Source organism: Mauremys reevesii, linkage group 23 (genome assembly GCF_016161935.1).
Source record: "Mauremys reevesii isolate NIE-2019 linkage group 23, ASM1616193v1, whole genome shotgun sequence".
In the NCBI taxonomy this organism is placed as follows: Eukaryota; Metazoa; Chordata; order Testudines; family Geoemydidae; genus Mauremys; species Mauremys reevesii.
The window spans coordinates 2388295-2394662 of record NC_052645.1 but is presented as its reverse complement, the minus strand read 5'-3'; the positions used below and the strand labels follow the sequence as shown (position 1 = coordinate 2394662).

The 6368-nt window shown below is 51.2% G+C and overlaps 1 non-coding gene across 1 annotated transcript; it reads left to right on the top strand.

The window, feature by feature from the left end:
- The first annotated feature begins 279 nt into the window (after nt 1-279).
- Nucleotides 280-352, top strand: TRNAF-GAA. The gene has a single exon. It is a non-coding gene; the product is annotated as a tRNA-Phe (tRNA).
- Nucleotides 353-6368: the final 6016 nt, after the last annotated feature.

Genomic DNA, 6368 nt, shown 5'->3' with positions numbered 1-6368 from the left:
GCGGCAGGTGGTGGCCAGACTCTCTCCGCCAGGGTCTAGTCTAGCTCAGGGTCGAGGTCAACTTCCTCCCCGCACCACTGGCCCCCAGTCCCCTTCCACCACCAGGTCAACCCGGGCACTAGGGCAGGAACAGGGTCAGGCAGCAAGTCAAGCTGAGCAAGGCAGGCAAAAGCGAGTCTTGTCTTCATGGGCCACTCACAATGACGTCCTTTTTGTGTACAACTGCTGCAAAAACCTCCCGGGCAGAGAAGCAACAGGCCAAAATATTGCCACGCAGGTGCCAAAGTAGCTCAGTTGGGAGAGCGTTAGACTGAAGTTCTAAAGGTCCCTGGTTCAATCCCAGGCTTTGACAGGCCCTTGCATTTCTCTTTGCACACTGGTGACTTGTTTTCTGGTAGCACAGTGGTCCCTGCACCCAAGGTGAGTCCCTGAGCTTGGGCTCTGCAGTAGGAAAAGATATTGTGGGCTTCTGCCCCTAATTGGCTGGCCTGACATTTAACAATGAGGGACAGGAGCTGTCTCTCCTAAGTGAGTTATTGGTGGACCCAATATGGCAGGAAGAGAGTGCTAGAGGGGGTGCTGGGCAGTGACAGGCAGGTATAGAGGATGAAAACTCTTCTGTGCAGCTGAGGGAGGGCAGTGCCAGGGAAGGGGCATGTGTGAAAGTGGCCATGTGGAAGGGAGTTGGGGGCCCAGGAGGAGGCACTTGATGTTCAGTGTCTTGGAGCAGCTGGGCTTGGACATGGTGGGTGTTCAGGAAATGCACATTAACAACTCTAGGGTAGCTTGATGGGCAGAGGGTGATTGGAGGCAGGGCCCATCTCTCTGGTCCTCCAGGCCAGGGAAGAATGATGGGGTTGGAGTCTTGCTCTTCACATTCGCAGTGCGAGTACAGAAGGGGCTGGAGCTCCAACCAGGGAGGGTATTACTGGTGGGCTTTGTGCTCCATGGCACTGGTTACGGCTATATTAGTGTGTATGGTCCCCAGTTAAGGCATGAAAGGAAAGTTCTGTGAAGGAACTGGCTCCCTTCTTCTAGACTGCACGGTGTTTGGTGTCAGGGGAGATTTCAATTGTTGTACCGGCCTGAGGACTGCTGGTCCTGTTTTCCCAACCATCAGAGGAAACTCTTCTACGATGAGCACTACCTGGCGCAGGTCTGTAGTGAGGTTGGCTTAGAGGACGTGTTTCTCCACAGTGGAGAGAGAGAGAGCCCCCCGAGAGGAAGCTGATGGTGGGAAGCAATAAGTGCAGAGTGCAAACCAGCCAGGAGTCACAGGGGTCTAGAAAATGAAACAGCAGCAGGTCCCATGGTGTAATGGGCAGCACTCAGGACTCTGAATCCTGGAATCTGAGTTCAAATCTCAGTAGGACCTTGTGGTGGTATGTTGCTTTGCTACAAAGCACTGGAGCTCAATGTGTTTGGCTACCTTCTCTCAGGTAAAGAGTGAGTTTTTTTCCCTCCTGCTGGGTGACTGATGCCCACTGGAGACAGGTCTTTGGTCCAGCTGGTTCAATGGGCTGGCGGCTATAGGGTGGGGTCCTAGAATTTAACAGTCTGGCTAGAGATTCCTGCGGGTTGACCATATGGTTGTTTCTCGCTGCTTCATCTGATGTCCATAACTTTGGTCCCTGCAGCTGCCACACTCTTCCTCTTGGCCACATGGCATTTAAAGGAAGGAGGGCCAGGGCCAGGCTTCACAGTCAGGGCTAGGCAGGAGGGAGGCAGAGTCCCAGGCTGGAGCCCAACACACCTCTCCTCCTCTGGGCACCTGGGGTGTTGTTCCCCCCTGTTCAGGCACCCCTGGGGCCCTGCACGTCACACAGCTCTCCCTGGTTTCAGCTGTTAGTGAGGGAGCCTCACTGCTAGCGCAGACTGGGCAGTTTCTTGCATGAGAGACACTGTCCCAAAGCAGGACTAATGCTTAGAGCTGGTTATCAGTGATTTCAGCTCTGTTGGTCTGCAGGAAGACTCTCCATTGAGTCTTAACCAGCTCTGTTATTACCCAGGGAAGAACAAAAGGGTCAAATGGGGCCTGGAACTCTTAAGAAGAATCCACCCCACCAAGTACAACACTTGTCGCTACCTGCTCTCAGCCCCACTGAGAATGTTTTGGGGTCACTCCTCGCCTTTCTCAACCTAGGGGTCTCAGAGAAGCCTAATTAATAGGTGCTCCAGTGCCACAATTGGTTAGTGCACAGTACTTCTAAGGCAGTGCTGAGAGGAGCTATGCTGAGGTTGTGAGTTCAAACCTCACGTGGAGCACTGGTTTTCATTAACCAAGTGGTGTCACCCCCTCATTTGGCCTGCGGAATGTAAAATTCCAGCCCTGGGGACCCTACAATCCTTTCTCCCCCCCCCCCAGCCCTTGTGCCAGGATCCCTCAAGCAGAGCCTGGAGTCCTGCCCATGGCATCTGTACTATTGACAAAGACTAATTGACATGGACAAAACACTCAAATCCCGCCTGGTGCGGGGAGCCAGGTTTGCTCTTCTAATTCTGTGGTTAGTACATTTCCAGGTCTGGGAATGTCCCACAACAGCATTTAATGGGAAGCTGCCTGCAGAACAGTGACACTGCACAGAGCTCCTGTGGAGGAGGGGTGGGAATTAGTAACATTTCGAGGATCGTTTGGGAAATGAGCCTTTGCTGACAAGATTTGTCTCTGTTCATATTTCACCTTCAGGTGTTATGTTGAGGGATCTTTAGTATATTTTTGTGAGGCTAATAACTATCTCCTCAACTTTATTTACTCAACTTAAAAATTGGTCACTTGATTTTTGCATCTCCCTGTGAAAATACAACTGACACGTGTGGCTTTCCACAGGGGGTTATGATGTTAAAGTTAAGGAATTCAGTCTCTGTACTTCTGGGGGGAGTGTTGCTTTTTTACAGCTGCCTCAGGGCCAGGCACACTGGGCTGTTAGCTGCACCCACTGTCCTTGCCAGGGGCCCCTGCTGAACCCTGGGCGGCTGCACTGCAGTGCTGGGGTGACTGCAGGTAGAGAAGCTGCTGTGGAGCAATGTAGAGCAGGTGCAGGAAGGAGACGGGGTCACTATTCTCATTCTGAACTGCACAGCTTTCCAAATTTGGGACTAGATTCATAGATTCATAGACTTAAGGTCAGAAGGGACCATTATGATCATCTAGTCTGACCTCCTGCACAATGCAGGCCACAGAATCTCACTCACCCACTCCTGTAACAAACCCCTAACTTATGTCTGAGTTATTGAAGTCCTCAAATTGTGGCTTAAAGACCTCAAGGTGCAGGGAATCCTCCAGCAAGTGACCCGAGCCCCATGCCGCAGAGGAAGTCGAATGTCCGAGAACAATTCTAGGGGAAGGTGAACGCAGAGCAATGACACTGGAGATGCCCAGACCTCCAATAGGGGCAATGTGGAAATTAATAATGGGAAGATCATTTGTGAAATTAGATGTCACTGACAAGATTTGTCTCTGTTCCTATTTAACGCTATGGTGTTAGTTAGAGGAATCAGTACAGATTTTTACTATATTAATTAAACACTTATTTAATCAAGCCAAAAACTTAGTATCACTTATTTTTTCTCTGTCCTAGCAAGAATGAATTGAATTTTGTGACTTTCTGGAAAGTGCAGCGAGATTAAATGTGGGAAATTCAGTCTCTGTGTTTGTGAGCTGATGTTTTCCTCTCACAGGTCAGTGCCTGCATTGAAATACCAAGAGGGATCTAAGGGCTGGTGTACGCTGGGCACTGAACTGGCAAAGCGACGTCTCCCAGGGTGTGACCCCCCCCACAAACCCATATAGTTAAGGTGACCTAAGCCCGGGTTAGATAGTGCTAAAGAAAAGGAAGAATTGTTCTGTCCATGCAGCTATTACAGGGATGGGAAAATTCCTCCAGTCACTGTCTACTCCAGAGTGCTATAGCAGCTGCCACAGCAGCATTTTAAGTGTAGACAGAGTGAAACTAGATTTATCTCCAGTTCGCACTATGGATGCTCAGGCACTAAGACTACAATAGTAACAACAGCAGCTCAGTGCTTGCATAGTTGGCAGGATTCAAACCTGCGCAGGGAGACCCAAATGGATTTCTAGTCCATCGCCTTAACCACTTGGCCACAACTACTTGACCTGCATTCGTTTCACTGCATGATGATTTTGTTCTCACTGAATTGTCACTTCAAATTGTTTGCTCAGACCAGCTTCCCCAGCACACTCACGGCTGCGCATCAGTGTAAGTGTGTCCTTGGGTGAACAATGAGAATTCCTGCCCATTTCCCTTCCGTCTGGAGCAGGATGAGAGTGTGTTTGTGTGAACGACATTGCTGTAGATTGTTGTTCATTCCCCACTCTGACAATTCAGACAGTCCCTCTCCTAGTCAAATCTCCAGCACATCGTTCCAATAGCAGGGGGCAGGATTTCTCTGGGGCACTGAGGGCTGGTGCATGAATTCAGCCTTGCATTCCACCCTTGATGTTTCATGGACTAACAACAGCAGCAGAAAGAAAGAGCCGAGCCAATATCTCCCTGGCAGGGATGCAGGTGCCATGACCCCTCTGTCTGACCATCGCCACTGCAGGAGTGAAGGGTTCACTGGAATCGAATGCCCTGGCTCAGACCAGAGACACAGGAAGATTTTGCTGTTCATGGATCTGTGCAAAGGAAATTTTGTCTCTGTGTGAAATTGAGGCGGGAAATGAAACATCCACATGGTGGCCCAATGCTCTAGGGAATGTGGGTGAAGGACTCGGGCTGAGAAATGATTTAACAGGGGTTTGTATTTATTGCCCTGATTAAAATCTATGGCTAAAAGGCAGCCACTGTTGTTAGTACTTGTACCTGTGTAGGGACACCCCAGTGGGTGTCAAGTCCATTGCCTTCACCAGGGGCTGTCGATTATTTTATCAAGGTACAAATTTCTTGGTCAAGGCCTAGGCTCCAGAGAAAACAATACACTGCTGATAAGAAGAAGTACATCAAAAGATTTTGCAGCCACCATGGGCATAACTATGATGTGTCGTGTTTCACTCTTTATATCTGGCACCACCTCCACAAGGGGAGAAGGTTCTGTGTGACAGTGTGTGGGGGAGGGGGAGGGTGTGGGGGAGGGGGAGGGGGAGGGTGTGTTCCTTAGGATAGAAATGATGGAAAACACAGGGGTAGTGACAGTGAAGCCCCGTGTCTGAGTGTTATGACCCTGTGTGGTGCTGCTGTTCACCTTCCCCTCCTATGGGCTCAGCTTTCACTGAATCCAGCATTTTTTCACCTGTCCTCACCACAGAGGTGTCCCACATGCCTCAGCTACCGAGTGTCCCTCTTAGAGACGCCGAGGACTGGAACTGATTTCAGCTGCTGGACAGCTCTGCTAGGTCTTTATTCATTTGCACAGGAAAATGCTGAGTGTTTAAATTCATTTCAAGCCCCCTGCCCCCATTCAGCGAACTCCTGAACATACTGGAGATGGGTCTGGAAATTTATTTTCATTCAAAAAAGTTTTTAAGGGAATCACTTGGATTGGAACTAGGAATCTATTACCCTGCAGGGAAACATTCACCCACTGAGCTATACTCTCAACAAAGAGTGTCATGTATAGCTCAGAGCAGGACCGATTTTTAATGTGGGGGTTAGTACACTTTATCTCTGTACAAACACCACAGCTTACAAACTCCCCACCCCCACTCTGTGTCACCAGAGCACAACAACAACTCTCCTTGGAGCACACACAGCTCCCCAGCTCCCTGCCCGTCAGTCTCTCCAGCATTGCTCCAATCCCTTAAAGCAGGGTCTCAACCTCAATTTACCCTGGGGCCAGTGCCAGTCCTCCAGTCCTCCCAGTGGGCCAATAATGTCACTCATACTGCCCAGAACCTGCCCCCAAAACTCCACCCTCCACCTGCCTAAGGCTCTGGGAGGGAGTTTGGGTGGGGGGAGGAGGTTTAGGGTGCAGGCCCTGGGCTGGGGCGGTGGATTGGGGTTCAGGAGGGATGCAGGCTGTGGAGGGAGTTTGGGTGCAGAAGGGGTGAGAGGCTGGTGTCTGGGAGAGAGTTTGTGTGGGTGAGAGGTTCTGGAGTGCAGGCTCTGGGATGGAGTTTGGGTGCAGGGTGCAGGCTCTGGGCTGGGGCAGGGGGTAGCAGGAACAGGACGAGGGGTGGGGTTGGAGGCTCTGGGAGGGAGATTGGGGGCAGGCGGGAGGGGGTGTGTGGGAAGGGGGAGGAGGTGCTCAACTCCGCTGCACTGCCGAGGCCCCTGGGGGGGAGCGCCAGGTGGGGCCAAGGGAGTGACCTGGTCCCAAGACTGCTGGATCCCCACGGGTGAGACCTGGGGACCAGGACTGCCAGCCAGACAAACCCCTTTAAGAGGAGGCGTCCCTCTCCCTGTCAAAAT